Raw genomic sequence first — 24,170 nt, forward strand, 5'->3', positions numbered from 1 at the left:
TCTACTATCCAAACCTTGACTTTATCCATTATCCAACCCTTGATTTTATCCACTATCCAAACCTTGACTTTATCTACTATCCAACCCTTGACTTTATCCACTATCCAAACCTTGACTTTATCCATTATCCAACCCTTGACTTTATCCACTATCCAAACCTTGATTTTATCCAATATCCAAACCTTGACTTTATCTACTATCCAACCCTTGACTTTATCCACTATCCAAACCTTGACTTTATCCATTATCCAACCCTTGACTTTATCCACTATCCAACCCGTGATTTTATCCAATATCCAAACCTTGACTTTATCTACTATCCAAACCTTGACTTTATCTACTATCCAATCCTTGACTTTATCCATTATCCAACACTTGACTTTATCCACTATCCAAACCTTGACTTTATCTATTATCCAAACCTTGACTTTATCCACTATCCAAACCTTGACTTTATCCATTATCCAAACCTTGACTTTATCTATTATCCAAACCTTGACTTTATCTATTATCCAAACCTTGACTTTATCCACTATCCAAACCTTGACTTTATCTACTATCCAAACCTTGACTTTATCCACTATCCAACCCTTGACTTTATCTACTATCCAAACCTTGACTTTATCTACTATCCAAACCTTGACTTTATCCATTATCCAAACCTTGACTTTATCTATTATCCAAACCTTGACTTTATCTACTATCCAAACCTTGACTTTATCCACTATCCAAACCTTGACTTTATCCACTATCCAAACCTTGACTTTATCCATTATCCAAACCTTGACTTTATCTACTATCCAAACCTTGACTTTATCTATTATCCAAACCTTGACTTTATCCATTATCCAAACCTTGACTTTATCTACTATCCAAACCTTGACTTTATCCATTATCCAAACCTTGACTTTATCCACTATCCAAACCTTGACTTTATCCATTATCCAAACCTTGACTTTATCCACTATCCAAACCTTGACTTTATCCACTATCCAACCCTTGACTTTATCCATTATCCAAACTTTGACTTTATCCACTATCCAAACCTTGATTTTATCCACTATCCAAACCTTGACTTTATCTATTATCCAAACCTTGACTTTATCTACTATCCAACCCTTGACTTTATCTACTATCCAAACCTTGACTTTATCTACTATCCAAATCTTGATTTTATCCACTATCCAAACCTTGACTGTATCTACTATCCAACCCTTGACTTTATCCACTATCCAAACCTTGACTTTATCCATTATCCAAACCTTGACGTTATCCACTATCCAACCCTTGATTTTATCCAATATCCAAACCTTGACTTTATCTACTATCCAAACCTTGACTTTATCTACTATCCAAGCCTTGACTTTATCCATTATCCAACACTTGACTTTATCCACTATCCAAACCTTGACTTTATCCATTATCCAACCCTTGACTTTATCTATTATCCAAACCTTGACTTTATCTGTTATCCAAACCTTGACTTTATCCACTATCCAAACCTTGACTTTATCTACTATCCAAACCTTGACTTTATCCACTATCCAACCCTTGACTTTATCCACTATCCAAACCTTGACTTTATGTACTATCCAAACCTTGACTTTATCCATTATCCAACCCTTGACTTTATCCACTATCCAAACCTTGACTTTATCTATTATGTAACCCTTGACTTTATCCACTATCCAAACCTTGACTTTATCCATTATCCAAACCTTGACTTTATCCACTATCCAACCCTTGACTTTATCCATTATCCAACCCTTGACTTTATCCACTATCCAAACCTTGACTTTATCCATTATCCAAACCTTGACTTTATCCACTATCCAAACCTTGACTTTATCCATTATCCAACCCTTGACTTTATCCACTATCCAAACCTTGACTTTATCCATTATCCAAACCTTGACTTTATCCACTATCCAAACCTTGACTTTATCCACTATCCAAACCTTGACTTTATCCACTATCCAAACCTTGACTTTATCCACTATCCAAACCTTCACTTTATCTACTATCCAAACCTTGACTTTATCCATTATCCAACCCTTGACTTTATCCACTATCCAAACCTTGACTTTATCTATTATCCAATCCTTGACTTTATCCACTATCCAAACCTTGACTTTATCCACTATCCAAACCTTGACTTTATCCATTATCCAACCCTTGACTTTATCCACTATCCAAACCTTGGCTTTATCTACTATCCAAACCTTGACTTTATCCATTATCCAACCCTTGACTTTATCCACTATCCAAACCTTGACTTTATCTACTATCCAAACCTTGACTTTATCCACTATCCAAACCTTGGCTTTATCTACTATCCAAACCTTGACTTTACCCATTATCCAAACCTTGACTTTATCTACTATCCAAACCTTGACTTTATCCACTATCCAAACCTTGGCTTTATCTACTATCCAAACCTTGACTTTACCCATTATCCAAACCTTGACTTTATCTACTATCCAAACTTTGACTTTATCCACTATCCAAACCTTGACTTTATCCATTATCCAAACCTTGACTTTATCTATTATCCAAACCTTGACTTTATCTACTATCCAAACCTTGACTTTATCCATTATCCAAACCTTGACTTTATCCACTATCCAAACCTTGACTTTATCCATTATCCAAACCTTGACTTTATCTACTATCCAAACCTTGACTTTATCCATTATCCAACCCTTGACTTTATCCATTATCCAAACCTTGACTTTATCCATTATCCAAACCTTGACTTTATCCACTATCCAAACCTTGACTTTATCCACTATCCAAACCTTGACTTTATCCATTATCCAAACCTTGACTTTATCTACTATCCAAACCTTGACTTTATCCATTATCCAAACCTTGACTTTATCCACTATCCAAACCTTGACTTTATCCATTATCCAAACCTTGACTTTATCCACTATCCAAACCTTGACTTTATCCACTATCCAACCCTTGACTTTATCCATTATCCAAACTTTGACTTTATCCACTATCGAAACCTTGATTTTATCCACTATCCAAACCTTGACTTTATCCACTATCCAAACCTTGACTTTATCCGCTATCCAAACCTTGGCTTTATCTACTATCCAAACCTTGACTTTACCCATTATCCAAACCTTGACTTTATCTACTATCCAACCCTTGACTTTATCCACTATCCAAACCTTGGCTTTATCTACTATCCAAACCTTGACTTTACCCATTATCCAAACTTTGACTTTATCTACTATCCAAACCTTGACTTTATCCACTATCCAAACCTTGACTTTATCCATTATCCAAACCTTGACTTTATCTATTATCCAAACCTTGACTTTATCCACTATCCAAACCTTGACTTTATCCACTATCCAAACCTTGACTTTATCCACTATCCAAACCTTGACTTTATCCATTATCCAAACCTTGACTTTATCTACTATCCAAACCTTGACTTTATCTATTATCCAAACCTTGACTTTATCCATTATCCAAACCTTGACTTTATCTACTATCCAAACCTTGACTTTATCCACTATCCAAACCTTGACTTTATCCACTATCCAAACCTTGACTTTATCCATTATCCAAACCTTGACTTTATCCACTATCCAACCCTTGACTTTATCCATTATCCAAACTTTGACTTTATCCACTATCCAAACCTTGATTTTATCCACTATCCAAACCTTGACTTTATCCATTATCCAAACCTTGACTTTATCCACTATCCAAACCTTGATTTTATCCACTCTCCAAACCTTGACTTTATCCACTATCCAAACCTTGACTGTATCCACTATCCAAACCTTGACTTTATCCACTATCCAACCCTTGACTTTATCTACTATCCAAACCTTGACTTTATCTACTATCCAAATCTTGATTTTATCCACTATCCAAACCTTGACTTTATCTACTATCCAACCCTTGACTTTATCCACTATCCAAACCTTGACTTTATCCATTATCCAACCCTTGACTTTATCCACTATCCAACCCTTGATTTTATCCAATATCCAAACCTTGACTTTATCTACTATCCAAACCTTGACTTTATCTACTATCCATGCCTTGACTTTATCCATTATCCAACACTTGACTTTATCCACTATCCAAACCTTGACTTTATCCATTATCCAAACCTTGACTTCATCTATTATCCAAACCTTGACTTTATCTATTATCCAAACCTTGACTTTATCCACTATCCAAACCTTGACTTTATCTACTATCCAACCCTTGACTTTATCCACTATCCAACCCTTGACTTTATCTACTATCCAAACCTTGACTTTATCTACTATCCAAACCTTGACTTTATCCATTATCCAAACCTTGACTTTTTCTATTATCCAAACCTTGACTTTATCTACTATCCAAACCTTGACTTTATCCACTATCCAAACCTTGACTTTATCCACTATCCAAACCTTGACTTTATCCATTATCCAAACCTTGACTTTATCTACTATCCAAACCTTGACTTTATCCACTATCCAAACCTTGACTTTATCCATTATCCAAACCTTGACTTTATCTACTATCCAAACCTTGACTTTATCCATTATCCAAACCTTGACTTTATCCACTATCCAAACCTTGACTTTATCCACTATCCAAACCTTGACTTTATCCACTATCCAACCCTTGACTTTATCCACTATCCAAACTTTGACTTTATCCACTATCCAAACCTTGATTTTATCCACTATCCAAACCTTGACTTTATCTATTATCCAAACCTTGACTTTATCCACTATCCAACCCTTGACTTTATCTACTATCCAAACCTTGACTTTATCTACTATCCAAATCTTGATTTTATCCACTATCCAAACCTTGACTTTATCTACTATCCAACCCTTGACTTTATCCACTATCCAAACCTTGACTTTATCCATTATCCAACCCTTGACTTTATCCACTATCCAACCCTTGATTTTATCCAATATCCAAACCTTGACTTTATCTACTATCCAAACCTTGACTTTATCTACTATCCAAGCCTTGACTTTATCCATTATCCAACACTTGACTTTATCCACTATCCAAACCTTGACTTTATCCATTATCCAACCCTTGACTTTATCTATTATCCAAACCTTGACTTTATCTATTATCCAAACCTTGACTTTATCCACTATCCAAACCTTGACTTTATCTACTATCCAAACCTTGACTTTATCCACTATCCAACCCTTGACTTTATCTACTATCCAAACCTTGACTTTATCTACTATCCAAACCTTGACTTTATCCATTATCCAACCCTTGACTTTATCCACTATCCAAACCTTGACTTTATCTATTATGTAACCCTTGACTTTATCCACTATCCAAACCTTGACTTTATCTACTATCCAAACCTTGACTTTATCCATTATCCAAACCTTGACTTTATCCACTTTATATATATATATATATATATATATATATATATATATATATATATATATATATATATATATATATATCGATAGATAGAGACAGACAGACAGACAGACAGACAGACAGATAGATAGATAGATAGATATCGTAACGAATAAACAAAGTACAGGATATATAAGCAAGATTTTGAATCGAGTGCTATCAGCAATTGTATAGATATATATTCCAGCAGCAAAGACTTAACAAAGACAAATCACTATACATTGCATATATATATTTGATACGAAATGCAGAAACAACCAAGATATAAATGCTGTGTTCGAATAAAATTGCTTCTACATGTATGAAGATTGAAGGTTGGCATTTTCTAGATTCTTGTTTGATAAAACAAATCGGCCAGAGTTAGCAAATCCATCAGTCAATACAGGTGGATGTCAAATAATAAAGTGCGACACGAATTAAGACGAGGCAAAGTTTATCTTTTCTCATTTATGTTGCTCTCACGTGGCATTTAGGAGCGATGTGACCAAGCTTTAGTTACGATAACTATGTCGACCATAAAAATAAAATTGGTCCTTAGGCTCTTTAATTATGCAAATTACCAAGTTTGCAAACTATTATGCGGTAATCCAATTATCGGGAAATTCGGAATGAGCATTTTTGGATAATTAATATGTCATTTCGATCCTTTCGAGACCGCGACACATGCTTCCAGAATTTAATGCTTATCAGATGGACCGTTGCAAATTTCATCAACGAGTATTTTATTATCATTGTCTTTCGATTTTCTAGCGTTGCACGCGACAATAAAGACACTTTTAAAAATTATTCCTGACTACATGATTATCAACTTCTGCGTGTGACAGGCTACGTCATACCCAAGGCTAGTCCTATGGAAATGACGGATCATCAAGTCAAGAAAATGAGAAGACATACAAAGCGTTAATTTTATCCAATAGTCCAACATTGTCCTAAATAAATGTTGTTTAATAGCAACGTTTAACGAAGCAAAGGCAATGGGCAGGTTGCATGTTTATTAAATGTTGGAGATAACAAGTGTCAGAATATAAAGGCTGAGAACAACGGCTTAACCTTAATTAGGCGTAGAAAATATAAAATGTCAGCGCTTCACTAAAGTTCATGTCATTAAAGTTTACTCTGCATTCGAGTAAGAAATGTTCCAGATTTAAAAATTACTCGGAACATTTGCGTCGCTAGGGTTGATGTTACCCATTGCGGAAGCTCATGGTGTCACCCCTATGGACCTACTTCTTGCACAAAAGTTCAAAAATTGTATAGTCATTTTGGTTTCACCCACTCTGGTGGTGTCACCCGGTGCGGTCCGCATCCCCAGCCCTTCCTCCTCCCCCCCCCCCCCCCCCCGAAGCCAGTGACGTCACTGATTCGAAATTTACCAGTCCAGCCTTGTAATTGATCGAAATACTTTTGGAAAGATTTTAGGTCGAGTAATGTTTGTATAGGAGAGAAGAACTAAAGTCAGAAAGGTAGAGAAAATCTGTGAAGACGTCGGAGAAATATCGCGTTACCTCCCTTACATTACATTTGTATCCCAAAATCCCGTAGTCTAGTATACTATCCCATTACAGAAGAGTTTAACAGAGGGCGTCAAGTGAATGTTGAAAGCAAGTAATATATAAAGAACTAAAATACTGATTCGGATTCGCGTGTAATAAAGCTAATTTGACTGGATTAGTAATTAATGATAAAGTTGTTTGGTTTTTCTTTAAAATACTCTTTCGAAAATAATTAATGTTGCCTTTCATTACAAGAGATTTATAAAGTTCTTGAAGTACCTGATTGCGGTCATGAAAAACACTAATTTTAATCTTTACAGCTTTTGTATCCTTTCAATATATAAGGTATCTATACAAATTTATTTTGGTTAACGATCAATTACTTTCGGTTAATGATCAATTTATTTAGGGTAATTATCAATTCATATACAATTTCGTATTTTCATTTGCTTAATGTTAAAAGTTGTTAGACTGATTTGTCCATTAATACGTCATTGGACTGATATAAAACTGTGCACAAATGTTTGTTCGATTACGTAAAATATATAAAGAGACGCAATGGTCAGAGATCATGGTTCAGAGGTCACGCTGCAGCAAATCACATTTAAGTGTAGAGGACAGGATCTGATTCTACGTAATTTGCTATCGTCATAGTCATCATCATGGACGTTTTTGTCGTCATCATCATTATCCACATCCTAGTCTACATCATGAACTGCATCACGATTGAGTGCCTATGTTTTAAATGTGATTAATCGAATAAATCGATTGTTACAGTATTATAAACCAATTAAGATTACAATACATAGCTAATCGACGTTCTATGAAGAGGCTTCATCCCCATGAAAATCACATTTGTAGTAAGATGATATTAGAACTACGAGTCTACCGCCTTTTGTAATGTTCGTATAGTGTTGAAGATAGCGAATGGCGTGGTGCTAGTATCGTGTGCAGTACAATTAGGACCCACGGAAACACGTAGTGCTAATATAGTGTGAAGCACAGCGAGAACCGACCAGATGGCGTGGTGCTAGTATAGTGTGGAGTACAGTCAGAACCGATTGGATGGCGTGGTGCTAGTAAAGTGTGCAGTACAATGAAGGTCCACCTGATCACGTAGTGCTAGTATAGTGTGGAGCACAGCGATGACCTACAGGATCGTATATAGCTTTTCACTCTTCTTGGAGTCCTTTCTCTGCACTTGCAGAAAAAAGATTAAAAAGATCAATTATTTATCAATATAAAGATTCTGATAATCTATTCCGGCCACTGGGTCCGATTAGCCAGACCTAATATCCTTTATTAATTAATAATTTCTTTATGTTCAAGTTGCAGAAATATCGACCTTCAAGCTGAAAGTTCTAGAATATATCAGCTGCATAAACGTTCCATTTCATTGATCGGACTAATTCTTAGTCACGTGCTACCTTAATGTTTCAATATATATTTAGAATTGTCTTTACACATTTCTTGTTTAAATTTTTTTTTTTGAGAAAAATGCTATTTTTTTAAAGATGATATGTCATTATTGTTTGTCTCTTTTCAATGGACGCTCATGAATAGAAATAGCTTTTTATTTTATTTTCATTCTTATAGGAATATCGGGCAAAATTAGAGTTTTCAGTCACCGTTTAATCGATTCTCTCTCAGCGTTATTTTTTCTTTCCTTCGAAATACATACTTTAAGACGATGATCGGTTAATAAAATAAAAAGTTTCATTAGAATTGGTAACGCATTTAATATCTATGGAAATTGTTTGTATTGATGTGTCGATCACTGATCTAGAGTTATAAAAATAATCAAGAATTGAAAATTGAAACCAGTGCTGACTAATTTCTCGAACGGTACACAATTTGTGATCCATTAGCATTCGCCGATATCTTATTCGATGCAAATTAATTTTTATACCCCCCGCTATATATGATGATGTCCGTCGTTGCGTACGTCCGCTTGTCTCATAAAAATTTCATATCCGCACAATAACTCGAGCTGTCTAACAGTTACAGTTACCAAACTTTGTAAATGGCTTGTATTTCGGGTAGGTAAGGTCCCTACCGATTTCTTTGTCAGAATTTCAGAGGCCAATATCAATGTGACTCAAATATAAAATATATCAAGGCCACTGTGACTGAAATAAGAAAAAAAAAATTCCACACAATACAATCAGTGTTATGTCAAAGACCTCGACAAAGCATTATGGATGTCTTGACCTTTCGGGACGGAAGAGGCTTATCAGTCTTGTGGTCAAAAGGTCATTGTACTGTTCACTGTGACTGAAATAATTAAAATGGTTTCTGAACCATCTTTCCAGTACAGATGATTAAATAAATAGGTGAGTGCGTATAATGTACCGTTTACGGTACTCTTATTATATGTCATATGTAGGAGTCTACACCTTCGTCAATATATACTGTTTTCAGCTTTCAATTCACTACGATTTTAAAATGGACGCTTTAAACGTGATAGAAAGTTTAGTCAGCACCTATCTTTGAAATACGTTTACAAAAGATGATTGTAACCAAATTATTTGTATTCAGTGTGTGTGTGTGTGTGTGTGTGTGTGCAGAATGTATAACGTCTCTGAAAAAAACGTTTACAGATCCACTTTTTATACATCATAAACATCTGAGCATTTCTTTTTTCTTATTTTCTCATCACGAGTATACAAGGATGAATGTATTCGAAGCTCTTTCCATTACGAGTATACAAGGATGAAAAGTATTTGAAGCTCTTTCCATTACGAGTATACAAGGATGAAAAGTATTTGAAGCTCTTTCCATTACGTGTATACAAGGATGAAAGTATTCGAAGCTCTTACCATTACGAGTATACAAGGATGAAAATATTCGAAGTTCTTTCCATTACGAATAGACAAAGATGAAAGGTATTCGAAGCTCTTTCCATTACGAGTATACAATGATGAAAATATTCGAAGTTCTTTCCATTACGAGTATACAAGGATGAAAGGTATTCGAAGCTCTTTCCATTACGATTATACAAGGCTGAAAGTATTCGAAGTTCTTTCCATTACGAGTATACAAGGATGAAAGTATTCGAAGTTCTTTCCATTACGAGTAGACAAGGATGAAAAGTATTCGAAGCTCTTTCCATTACATGTATACAAGGATGAAAGTATTCGAAGCTCTTTCCATTACGAGTATACAAGGATGAAAGGTATTCGAAGCTCTTTCCATTACGAATATACAAGGATGAAAGGTATTCGAAGCTCTTTCCATTACGAGTATACAAGGATGAAAGTATTCGAAGCTCTTTCCATTACGATTATACAAGGATGAAAGTATTCGAAGCTCTTTCCATTACGAGTATACAAGGATGAAAATATTCGAAGTTCTTTCCATTACGAATAGACAAGGATGAAAGGTATTCGAAGCTCTTTCCATTACGATTATACAAGGCTGAAAGTATTCGAAGTTCTTTCCATTACGAGTATACTAGGATGAAAGTATTCGAAGTTCTTTCCATTACGAGTATACAAGGATGAAAGTATTCGAAGCTCTTTCCATTACAAGTACACAAGGATGAAAGGTATTCGAAGCTCTTTCCATTACGATTATACAAGGCTGAAAGTATTCGAAGTTCTTTCCATTACGAGTATACAAGGATGAAAGTATTCGAAGTTCTTTCCATTACGAGTATACAAGGATGAAAAGTATTCGACGCTCTTTCCATTACATGTATACAAGGATGAAAGTATTCGAAGCTCTTTCCATTACAAGTATACAAGGATGAAAGGTATTCGAAGCTCTTTCCATTACGAGTATACAAGGATGAAAGGTATTCGAAGCTCTTTCCATTACGAGTATACAAGGATGAAAGTATTCGAAGCTCTTTCCATTACGATTATACAAGGATGAAAGTATTCGAAGCTCTTTCCATTACGAGTATACAAGGATGAAAATATTCGAAGTTCTTTCCATTACGAATAGACAAGGATGAAAGGTATTCGAAGCTCTTTCCATTACGATTATACAAGGCTGAAAGTATTCGAAGTTCTTTCCATTACGAGTATACAAGGATGAAAAGTATTTGAAGCTCTTTCCATTACAAGTATACAAGGATGAAAGGTATTCGAAGCTCTTTCCATTACAAGTATACAAGGATGAAAGGTATTCGAAGCTCTTTCCATTACGAGTATACAAGGATGAAAGTATTCGAAGCTCTTTCCATTACGATTATACAATGATGAAAGTATTCGAAGCTCTTTCCATTACGAGTATACAAGGATGAAAGTATTCGAAGCTCTTTCCATTACGATTATACAAGGCTGAAAGTATTCGAAGCTCTTTCCATTACGAGTATACAAGGATGAAAATATTCGAAGTTCTTTCCATTACGAATAGACAAAGATGAAAGGTATTCGAAGCTCTTTCCATTACGAGTATACAAGGATGAAAAGTATTCGAAGCTCTTTCCATTACGTGTATACAAGGATGAAAGTATTCGAAGCTCTTTCCATTACAAGTTTACAAGGATGAAAGGTATTCGAAGCTCTTTCCATTACGAGTATACAAGGATGAAAGTATTCGAAGCTCTTTCCATTACGAGTATACAAGGATGAAAGTATTCGAAGTTCTTTCCATTACGAGTATACAAGGATGAAAGTATTCGAGGTTCTTTCCATTACGAGTATACAAAGATGAATGTATTCGAAGCTCTTTCATTTTTCCAATACGAGTATAAGAGTATGAAGGTAATCTAAGCTCTGTCCAACAGGGTTATGCGAGCGTGAAGGCAATCCAAGCTCCATCCAGCAGGTTTATGCGAGCGTGAAGGCAATCCAAGCTCTGTCCAACAGGGTTATGCGAGCATGAAGGCAATCCAAGCTCTGTCCAACAGGTTTATGCGAGCGTGAAGGCAATCCAAGCTCTGTCCAACAGGGTTATGCGAGCGTGAAGGCAATCCAAGCTCTGTCCAACAGGGTTATGCGAGCGTGAAGGCAATCCAAGCTCTATCCACACCTGTGATGTATAGTCTTCTATTTTTGCTGTAGATATTATAGTTATTCTCAATGCTTTGAACTAAGTTGAAACCTCGCAAAAGAACTTTATTTAAATTCTCTTTCCACTTTGAAAGCCTGGCAAAATCTTAAATCTGACAAGTGGCTGTATCCCAGAAAACACATAAATATAATGTTCTCACACAGTCTGGGTAAAGTATTATGTCCGGTTGGCTGTCTAGTCACATTCGGATAAAGGGCAATGAGACTGCAAATAAAGCAACGAAATCTGTCATGCAGTCAACGCCTCCGAAAGGAAAATTCCATATACTGACTTTAAAGCTTGTAAATTAAGCATCAACCTCATACTTGGCAAAATATGTGGCATAAAAATTCCATTATAAAAATTAAAAAATTAAAAACATCAAAACCCAAATTGGAGTGTGGCATTCCTCGTACTGAACAAATATGAGAGATGTGGTGGCATTGTGTGGACCGTGTATCGGACACACATCCTGATTCACGCATACTCATTGAACCTCAATCACTATACATACCCACTGACCGTGGGGCACACTGAACCTCGATCACTATACATACCCACTGACCGTGGGGAACAGTCTCATCGAGTTTTGATCCTGTGGAACAGAATTATTTTGACGAGAAGCGCTTAAAGAAATCACACGAAGACGAATCACCTTAGATAATCTTGGACATTTTAAAGGAATGCGATATATATATATATATATATATATATATATATATATATATATATATATATATATATATATATATATATATATATATATATATATAACACTTTTCAATCCGGTATTAAAGGATTTTACGCTTGTTTCCTTCTATATTGCATCTTATTATACTTTAATGTTGACATTTATTTTAAAGGATTTTTCTTCTTATAACTTTGAGCAATTCACTTATTATATCTTTCGAACTTAACTTAATAGTTGGTATTCCATAGCTACGTTGGTGCTGAGGTGCCGCAAAAAAATGATAAAGCCTATAAAATATGGCCAGTATATTTGGTGGAGGAAGAACCCGGGATAACGCCTGAAAGAACCACAGACCCAAGTGAAGTTACTGGAAAGCTTTCTCTCATACCCAAGTTGGCAGAGTAGAGACCGAAACATTCGCTTTAAAAAGTGAGATGTCAATGGATGGATGGATGGATAGATGAATACATACATACATACATACATACATACATATCCAAGTATAAGGACATATTTCATGTTTCATCTGAGAGGCAGTTAAGATACATATATCTAATAAAATTAAAATATATCTTTAAGTGGTGACATTACATCCCTTGTACACGCAGATGACATTAAATCCCCTTGTACATGCAGATGACATTGCATCCTCTTGTGCACGCAGATGACATTACATCCCCTTGTACATGCAGATGACATTACATCCCTTTCTACATGCAGGTGACATTACATCCCCTTTTACAAGCAGATGACATTGCATCCCTTTATACATGCAAGTGGCGTTACATTCCCTTGTACATGCAAGTGACATTACATTTCCTTGTACATGCAGGTGATATTACATCCCCTTGTACACGCAGATGACATTAAATCCCTTTCTACATGCAGGTAACATTACATCCCTTGTATATTCAAGTGACATTACATTCCCTTGTACATGCACGTGACATTACATCCCTTGTACATTCAAGTGATATTACATTCCCTTGTACATGCAGGTGACATTACATCCCTTGTACATTCAAGTGATATTACATTCCCTTGTACATGCAGGTGATATTACATCCCTTGTATATTCAAGTGATATTACATTCCCTTGTACATGCAAGTGACATTACATTCCCTTTTACATGCATGTGATATTACATACCCTTGTGCATGCAGGTAACATTACATCCCTTGTATATTCAAGTGAAATTACATCCCTTGTACATGCACGTGATATTACATTCCCTTGTACATGCAGGTAACATTACATCCCTTGTACATTCAAGTGACATTACATCCCTTGTACATTCAAGTGACATTACATCCCTTGTACATTCAAGTGACATTACATTCCTTTGTACATACAGGTGATATCACATTCCCTTGTACATGCAGGTGATATTACATTCCCTTATACATGCAGGTAACATTACATCCCTTGTACATGCAGATGGCATTACATCCCCTTATACATTCAAGTGATATTACATACCCTTGTAGATGCAGGTGACATTAGATTCCCTTGTACATGCAAGTGATATTACATCCCCTTATACATTCAAGTGATATTACATTCCCTTATACATACAGGTAACATTACATCCCTTGTACATGCAAGTGACATTACATCCCTTGTACATGCAGGTAACATTACATCCCTTATACATACAAGTGACATTACAACCCTTGTACATGCAGGTGATATTACATTCCCTTATACATGCAGGTAACATTACATCCCTTGTACATGCAAGTGGCATTACAACCCTTGTACATGCAGATGGCATTACATCCCCTTATACATGCAGGTAACATTACATCCCTTGTACATGCAAGTGACATTACAACCCTTGTACATGCAGGTGATATTACATTCCCTTATACATGCAGGTAACATTACATCCCTTGTACATGCAAGTGACATTACAACCCTTGTACATGCAGGTGATATTACATTCCCTTATACATGCAGGTAACATTACATCCCTTGTACATGCAAGTGACATTACATCCCTTGTACATGCAGGTAACATTACATCCCTTATACATACAAGTGACATTACATTCCCTTGTACATACAGATGACATTACATCCCCTTATACATGCAGGTAACATTACATCCCTTGTACATGCAAGTGACATTACATCCCTTGTACATGCAGGTGATATTACATTCCCTTGTACATTCAAGTGATATTACATTCCCTTGTACATGCAGGTGATATTACATACCCTTGCACATGCAGGTGACATTACATACCCTTGTGCATGCAGTTGACTCTTACTTCCCTTTGTACGAACAGGTGATATTACATCCATTTGTTATTGCAGTTAACAAATGTCAGAACTTTTCTTACTTAAATCGTCTTTATACCAATACATTGTTTGATTAGGCATTCAAGATCGTATTGAAGGCCGAAAAGGTCCTCATTTTTAGTTTCAGGAAATGTATTAATATAATCTGTTACCTATCAAAATTACTATTTTAGTGCATTATTGTCACTTTACTGAATTGTCCCTTCAGACGTTTCGAGGAAGTGTGGTTTGCATAAAATGTTAGAGAGATAACGAAATATCAGTATTTGAAATTGTTCTTTAAGAGGACTAATATAGGTCACAACGTCTTTATAATCTAGACATGAGGTGAAAAATTATTTACTTCAGTTAAATGAAAATTTATATTGGCTGAAATATTGGAAAACTCATTTTGAATGTGATAAAGTAGCATTCTAATCACAAATTTGCAATTTAGAAAAGTTTTTTGTCGATTGGAAGAATTCGAGACAACACAGTATACCATACTGAACCTCGTTATAGCAATAACACGATCACAGTTGAAATTGCCGTTTGGAACTAACTACACCACACACGCTCCACTCGGTGGAGTGAAAGGAAAACTTCCGATTCAGCCGTGGTTAAATTAATTTTTAATAACATTGTTTTAAATAGAAAAACCTGTTTTATCGGCTGCATAAGTCTAAGAGTCACACCATATGAATACTTATTAACAGTTCAAGGAACTCAAAATATAGCATGCAAATGGTATATTAACAATAACCGTACCGCCGAACGAATCAAAGAACACTTGCGACATGCTCAAAGAACACTTGCGACATGCTGCCTTGAAGTAATTGTTGCACTATTTCGAAAGTCTTCGAGACAACAACTAATATCACAAATAATTTTCCCCTGGTCAACTAACGACCACACATTTCATGGACCCTAATTTGACCCACATTTCATAGATCCTACTTTGACCCACATTTCATAGACCCTAATTTGACAATTCCAATTGTTTTATTATTGGCTCACATTTGTATGATTTATCACTACGCTTTTCTAAAATGCAGATCGGTATTCTATGCGACGTGCTACAAAGCATGACCCAAGCACCTTGTACAATTAGTTATTCATTTCTCAAATGACCAAACACTTATAATCAAATATATCAAAAGAATTCATATGTTAAAATATTAGGAGGGTCCAATTTAGGAAACTAATTCGTTGGCAATTTTTATATGGCTCTTGCAATTTAGTGTTCTTTTCTGGGGATAATCTTTGAATTACTGTTGCTGAGTTTTGACTAAAATATAATTCATAGAAGTTTTGCTCGACCTTGGTAATTAGCCGATAGTACATATAACATTTTGATTGCCTTCTGTCTTATAATGACGGCGATTATAACAACGATTACAAATGCAGTGACACGACGTCCACCATATTGACGACGTAATTTGGGACATTATAGATTATTTGAGGACGTCAGTAGCAATAGTGTCACAAGGTTATTCCATGTGTTGTCATTCAAGATGATGATGATGGAAAGCGTCACAAGGTTATTCCATGTATCGTTCAGTCAAGATGATGATGATGGAAAGCGTCACACGGTTTTTATTCCATGTGTTGTCATTCAAGATGATGATGATGGAAAGCGTCACACGGTTTTTATTCCATGTGTTGTCATTCAAGATGATGATGATGGAAAGCGTCACAAGGTTATTCCATGTATCGTTCATTCAAGATGATGATGATGGAAAGCGTCACACGGTTTTTATTCCATGTGTTGTCATTCAAGATGATGATGATGGAAAGCGTCACAAGGTTATTCCATGTGTTGTCATTCAAGATGATGATGATGGAAAGTGTCACAAAGTTATTCCATGTGTTGTCATTCAAGATGCTGATGATGGAAAGTGTCACAAGGTTATTCTATGTGTTGTCATTCAGGATGACGATGATGAAAAGTGTCACAAGGTTATTCCATGTGTTGTCGTTCAAGATGATGATGATGGAAACTGTCACAAAATTATTCAATGTGTTGTCATTCAAGATGATGACGATGAAAAGTGTCACAAGGTTATTCCATGTGTTGTCATTCAAGATGATAATGGAAAGTGTTACACAATTATTATATTAGTTGGCATTCAAGATGATATTAACGGAAAGTGACACACAATTATTATATGAGTTGGCATTCAAGATGATATTAACGGAAAGTGATGTTAATGGAACGTGACACACAATTATTATATGAGTTGGCATTCAAGATGATATTAACGGAAAGTGACACACAATTATTATATGAGTTGGCATTCAAGATGATATTAACGGAAAGTGACACACAATTATTATATGAGTTGGCATTCAAGATAATATTAATGGAAAGTGACACACAATTATTCCATGTTTAACATTCAAGATGATAAAAGTGAAATTCATAACTGATTCTTTTAAATAAATTATAATGTACTTAAGAGCAGCAAACGAAAATCAATTATAAAGGTATCTTTAACTAAACGAAACATAAATTCGCTAACGTTTAGTGAATGAATATCCTACATAAACTTAATGTATTTTTTGCGTGTGTGTGTGTTTCCTTTAGTTCGTAAGTTAGCAAATTCAGCGATTCTCTTTAAAACCTACGAGGCCCGAAATGTAAAACTTAATTAAGACCAATAATCAGATACGTACCTATGTAAACGTACTTGCCTGTAGGGAAGCTCTGCGATGATCAAACTAAACAAATTATTCTCAGATGTTTCACAGACTTGTCAATTAAGTCACCTAAGAAAATAATTATCATGCTGCAATACCAAATTAACACCTGTCGAAAGCATAAAAGCGCAATATGTGCAGGCTCTTCCTCCCACAACATCTGACGCCAAAAGATGGATGTTACCTCTAAGAGAATACTAAATCAGAAAACTATAAACAAAATTACTTCAGCATAGCATTATTCTATATTTATGTTAGCAGGTCATATTGTCAAATGCTTCTTGATAAACAAGTGGAACTATTTATACAAATACATAGTTTTATGTGGAAACAATACAAAAGATTGACCACTCCGGTGGCCTAGTGGTTAAAGCCTCGGATACTGGAGGTCACGGGTTCGAACCCAGGCCGAGTCATACCAAAGACTTACAAAAATGGTACTAACAGCTGCCTCGCTTGGCGCTCACCATTAAGAGGTTAATAATAATAATAAAAATGAAGACTTTGTATAGCGCCTAATCTTTAGAAGCTCTAAGCCTTTACAACATTAGACAACACATATAACATAAAAACATATAAAAAATGTCATTATTGCAAAAAAACGAACACCATTAAATTAAAAAACATTAAAAAAAACATGCTGAAAATATTTAACGTAGGGAACATTATTACGTCTTTAAGTTTGTTCTTGCAGTCGAAATAAGTGAGTGTTAAGAGCACTCTTGAATGGGATCACTGTGTCTTTGTGTCTAAGTTCAGTGGGCAATTCATTCCACGTTGCTGGGCCCCGGTATGAAAGAACGTTGCCCATATGACTTTGTTTTCGTAGCGGGAATAATAAGTATACGATTGTCAGAAGAGGAGCGTAAGTATCTTGCTGGTGTGTACACGTGGGTGAGGTCGGATAGGTATGTTGGACTGGAGTCCGTCAGTGAGATGTAGCACAGAGAACAAACTGTGTGTTTGATTCTGGATCGAATGGATAGGCAGCGTAGGGTACAGAGCAGCGAGGAGGTGTGCTCTGATCGTGGTAATCTAAGTATGATCCGAGCAACTGTGTTTTGAACTTTTTGAAGCTTCTGAAGTAGATATTAATATGAACCAGACATAATTGAGTTACACTAGTCCAATCTTGAAAGTACTAATGAACACACAAGTGTTTTAGTGGCATCAGCTGCAAGATATTTGCGAACTGAGCTGATGCGTGTCAGCTCAAGATATGCAGCCTTGCATATGTTCATGACATGTTAGTACAACGTGAGAGTACTGTCCAGAGTGACAACTAGGTTCGTACTGATTGTGTGAATTTAATGTTGGTGTTACTGATATTTACTGTTTGAGGTAAAGGATGTGACTGAGAACGTCTTTGTGTTGTAATCAGAATGGCCTCAGTTTTATCATCATTCATCTGCAGTTTGTTACATGTCAACCATGGTTTGACATCAGAAATGAACCTCTCTACACCTGGGATGGTAGAATCAACTTCAGTTGGTTGGCTAGATTTGTATATTTGAGTGTCGTCAGCGTACATATGTTGAGACACTGGATGATGATCTATGACACTTGAGAGTGGTTGAGTATATAGAATGAAGAGAACAGGTCCAAGAACAGACTCCTGTGAAACACCACAACATAGATTAACTAGGCTGGAGTGTATTCCAGTTGCAGACAAAATTTGTGTCATGTTGACCAAGTAGGACTTGAACCACAGCAAGGCTGCATCATGAATGCCAAATACATGCTGGAGACAGTGAAGTAATATATCATGGTCTATTGAGTCAAATCCTGCAGACGAATGAAAGAGGGTGAGGATTGTAATCTTTTCGCTATCCAAAGCAGAGAGAATGCCATTAACTACGTTTAGAAAAATAGTTTCAGTACTGTGGCAAGGGCGATATGCAGATTGTACATAGCTAAAAAGACTGTTTGAATTCAGATGAGGTTTGTGTTAGGACTGGTCGGCCTGGTGTCAGGATAATATGACTGGATGGGACATCATGCTACATGTCTGCGGGATGATGCCCCAGTGCTAGACATCACTATAAACTGTCACACTGCAGACATCGTAGCGATATGACTGAAAAATTGTTAAAGCTACGTTAAAAATCTAAATCACACACACACACACACACACACACACACACACACACATACTGTCAATTGGTTTCGCCTTATTAGATTTAGATATATGGGAAGACTTCCAAAGAAGCACATGCAATAATATTTCGTTATCCGTTGACAAATCAATTTTATATCGTCATAGATCGCTTGATAGCCACATCGTGTGGTCTCCTGGGACCCTTTTTATAAGATATCCTAGTTTATAATAACATGGATAATACAACACTAGTGCGAATTTCACACCACTTTAGAAATGTAATACTAAATGTTTACATGGATAAGGGAAAACAATGAATTCGGTTTGAATGCATTTAGGAAACACGTACAAACGTAGTAGAATCTTTATCTGTTGAACACCTCAAAACTGAAGGAAGGACAGAGTTGAAATAGTCAGTCTCAGAAATATTTTGCCGTGCAATGGTTTAATAGAAGCTTAAGTTTACAGTCTTGACATACTTTCTACAAAACACAACCACACATTTTACCTGCATCGAAACAAGCTCAATAAAATTACTGACAATAGTGTGATATTTATTTATTCAATATAACACACTAAAAAGTCAATTCATCCTGATTCACAGAACAGCTCTGAAAAGTTATCAATATTCCCGAGTCATACACATCTGGTAGCTCTGCTGGCGACGGCATATTAATGGCTAGTGAATACTTTTAGCAAAAGGCTAAACTCTCCTGGATTTTGTACAGAAAGCACATTTTGATATAACGACGGCTGTTCTGGCAGATCTTTTCTCGACACGACCCTCGTATAACAACAAACATCTATGATTATAAACCAAATGTTCGCTCCAAAGGCAGGGATGATGCATCATGAAATATGATGCATCGCATTTCATCATGCTGAAACACTCTAATTATTTAAAATAGTGTTCCTGTGGTACTTTCTAAACACCTATTTTATCTGATTGGTCTTGTAAAACGAAATTCAAATGTGCAATAAATTCTCTGGTTATATTATACGCCGTTGGTTACAGTGTTAAAGGGTATAATTATTTATCATTAACTTTAAAAGAAAATTGTTTGAGACTAGTAAGTATTTTTTCATCTACCATCAAATAGATACAAGGCTGAACTGGACCTTTTGGATAATTACATTGTCCTTGTATTTGTCGTAATCTTGCTCGAAAGCTTTAAGAAGGGCGAAAAGCTGTGTATCTTAACTGGTGCCAGATTTGATTAAGCAATAGTACTCGTAGTTAAAACTCATACAACAAAACTCAACCAGAAAGAAGAACGGTACATTTTACATCGCATCGTCTTTCTGTTCCAACAAAATTTGTCATTACCCTTTCTTTCTATTCATCTGTAATGTACACAAGAATTCTGGATTAAGAAACTTCAAAGTACCACAGAGACAAACTGGTAACCTTACTGGTAAAGTGAAACTTCAGAGGGGAGGTAATAAAAGACTTGAAGAGCAGAAACGTTCGTAGGCCAAAAACCATAATCACACTAGTACTACTTTCGAGTTCTACTGCCAGAAATGTTCAGATTTGTATATTGCTTCCTCCGCAATACTTCTACAATATCAAAATTAGTTTGAATGTTGCAAGCAACATTCCTCACGAAATATAGCAAGCAGCAGTCATGATAAAATATAGCAAGCAGCAGTCATCACAAAATATAGCAAGCAGAGTTCCTCACGAAATATAGTAAGCAACATTCATCACCAAATATAGCAAGCAGCAGTCATCCAAAATATAGCGAGCAGCAGTCATCACAAAATATAGCAAGCAGCGTTCCTCACGAAATATATAGTAAGCAACATTCATCACATAATATAGCAAGCAGTAGTCATCACAAAATACAGCAAGCAACATTCATCACAAAATACAGCAAGCAACATTCATCATGAAATATAGCAAGCAACAGTCATCACAAAATATAGCAAGCAGAGTTCCTCACGAAATATAGTAAGCAACATTCATGACCAAATATAGCAAGCAGCAGTCATCACAAAATATAGCAAGCAGCAGTCATCACAAAATATAGCAAGCAGCGTTCCTCACGAAATATAGTAAGCAACATTCATCACATAATATAGCAAGCAGCAGTCATCACAAAATATAGCAAGCAAACGTCATCACAAAATACAGCAAGAAAAAGTCATAACAAGATATAAAAAGCATCAGTCATCACAAAATACAGCAAGCAACAGTCATCACAAAATGAAATAAAACCAAACAAATCAGTATATTATATTTATGTGTAGCCCCATGCCTTATGCAAACATCACAATTCGTGTTGATCCTTAAAAGAAACTTGCTAATGCTGAAAGTTCCCTGTATTTCCTTAAGGAATAATATACCACGAACAAGTACCCAATGATTCTTCAAGGATTCATATACCACGAACAAGTCCAGTGATTCATCAATTAATAATATTACACGAAAATGTTCAAAGATATGTACAGAGAGTTCATTGTTTTACATTCATTCATAAGAGTCGCTTATTCGTTTTTTTTTTTAAAAAAAAAACACATTCCAGAATCCCCAGTATGAAATTGTATCCGCTGGCAATGCTCCGATTTTTCAAAAATAGGATTTGTTTTTGTAGCGATGAAAACCTATTTCTTAAAGACCAGAAAGTTTTCACAGACATGGCATTTAGTGCTTAACCTCCTTGTTACACGTTACCAAGGTTACGCTTGAGACCAAAAACAGTTTTCTCGCCGCTTCCATCTTACCATGTTAGACAATGAGGTTATATGCTTTTCATGAAAAGTACATTATTAGTTATTGCTAGGCATGTGAGGCAACATATAGACTTACTGAGCAAAGAAGACTGATATAGGCCGGAAGTCAAATAGACTTATTGAGCAAACAAGACTGATATAGGTCGGAAGTCATATAGATTCATTGAGCAAACAAGATTGATATAGGTGGAAGTCATATAGACTCATTGACAAACAAGACTGATATAGGCCGGAAGTCATATAGACTTATTGAGCAAACAAGACTGATATAGGTCGGAAGTCATATAGACTTATTGAGCAAACAAGACTGATATAGGCCGGTTGTAATATAGATTTATTGAGCAAACAAGACTGATATAGGCCGGTTGTAATATAGATTTATTGAGCAAACAAGACTGATATAGGCCGGTTGTCATATTGATTTATTGAACAAACAAGACTGATATATGCCGGTTGTTATGTAAACTTACTGAGCAAAGAAGACCGATATAGGCCGGCTGTTATGTGGACTTAATGAGCAAACACGACTGATATAGGGAGGAAGTCATATTGACTTATTGAGCAAATGAAACTGATATAAGGCCTGAAAGGCTCATGTGACAATCTCTTTAAATTGCTATTGACACTGAGGTTTATAAAATTGATGGCGCCAAAGAGTTGCAATTGTGTATTGGCATGAATGCAATGCACAGGTAGCATATTACATTTGTAGTGGTAACTCCGTTGCCAGAGGGTAGGACTCGCACTTCAAGAGTCAATATGTGCTAGATACCCAGTGCATGCCAGCCATGGCCTGCTCCCTCGGTGTGTCGATCATAAAATGCCGATTAGCTACCATTATTAACTTAAGGTAATTTGACACGAAAAACTCACTTTCTTATAAGAAATTCGCTGATTGCTTTATTTTGAATGTCATGGAATGTTATTCATACGCTGTAACTATTATATACCTATCTAGTGTATAGCTTACTACTGTATACCTAACTAGTGCATGGCTTACTAGTGTACGCCTAACTAGTGTATAGCTTACTAGTGTATACCTAACTAGTGCATGGTTTACTAGTGTACACCTAACTAGAGTATAGCTTACTAGTGTATACCTAACAAGTGCATGGCTTACTATTGTACGCCCAACTAGTGTATATCTTACAAGCTATTATCTTGCTATATAGCTTGCTAGTGTATACCTAACTAGTGTTTGATAAGAAAACTCACTTTCATATAAGAAATTTGCTGATTGCTTTATTTTGAAAGTCTTGGAATGTTATTCATACGCTGTAACTATTATATACCTATCTAGTGTATAGCTTACTAGTGTATACCTAACTAGTACATAACTTGTTAGTGAGTACCTAACTAGTGCATAGCTTGTTAGTGTGTACCTAGCTAGTGCATAGCTTATTAGTGTGTACCTAACTAGTACATAACTTGCCAGTGTGTACATAGCTAGTGCATAGCTTGCTAGTGTGTACATAACTAGTGCATAGCTTGTTAGTGTGTACCTAACTAGTGCATAACTTGTTAGTGTGTATCTAACTAGTACATAACTTGCTAGTGAGTACATAATTAGTGCATAACTTGTTAGTGTGTACCTAACTAGTGCATAGCTTATTAATGTGTACCTAACTAGTACATAACTTGCCAGTGTGTACATAACTAGTGCATAGCTTGTTAGTGTGTACCTAACTAGTGCATGGCTTGTTAGTGTGTATCTAACTAGTACATAACTTGCTAGTG

Source organism: Sinohyriopsis cumingii, chromosome 7, assembly GCF_028554795.1.
Source record: "Sinohyriopsis cumingii isolate HCF-2022 chromosome 7, ASM2855479v2, whole genome shotgun sequence".
Classification (NCBI taxonomy): domain Eukaryota; kingdom Metazoa; phylum Mollusca; class Bivalvia; order Unionida; family Unionidae; genus Sinohyriopsis; species Sinohyriopsis cumingii.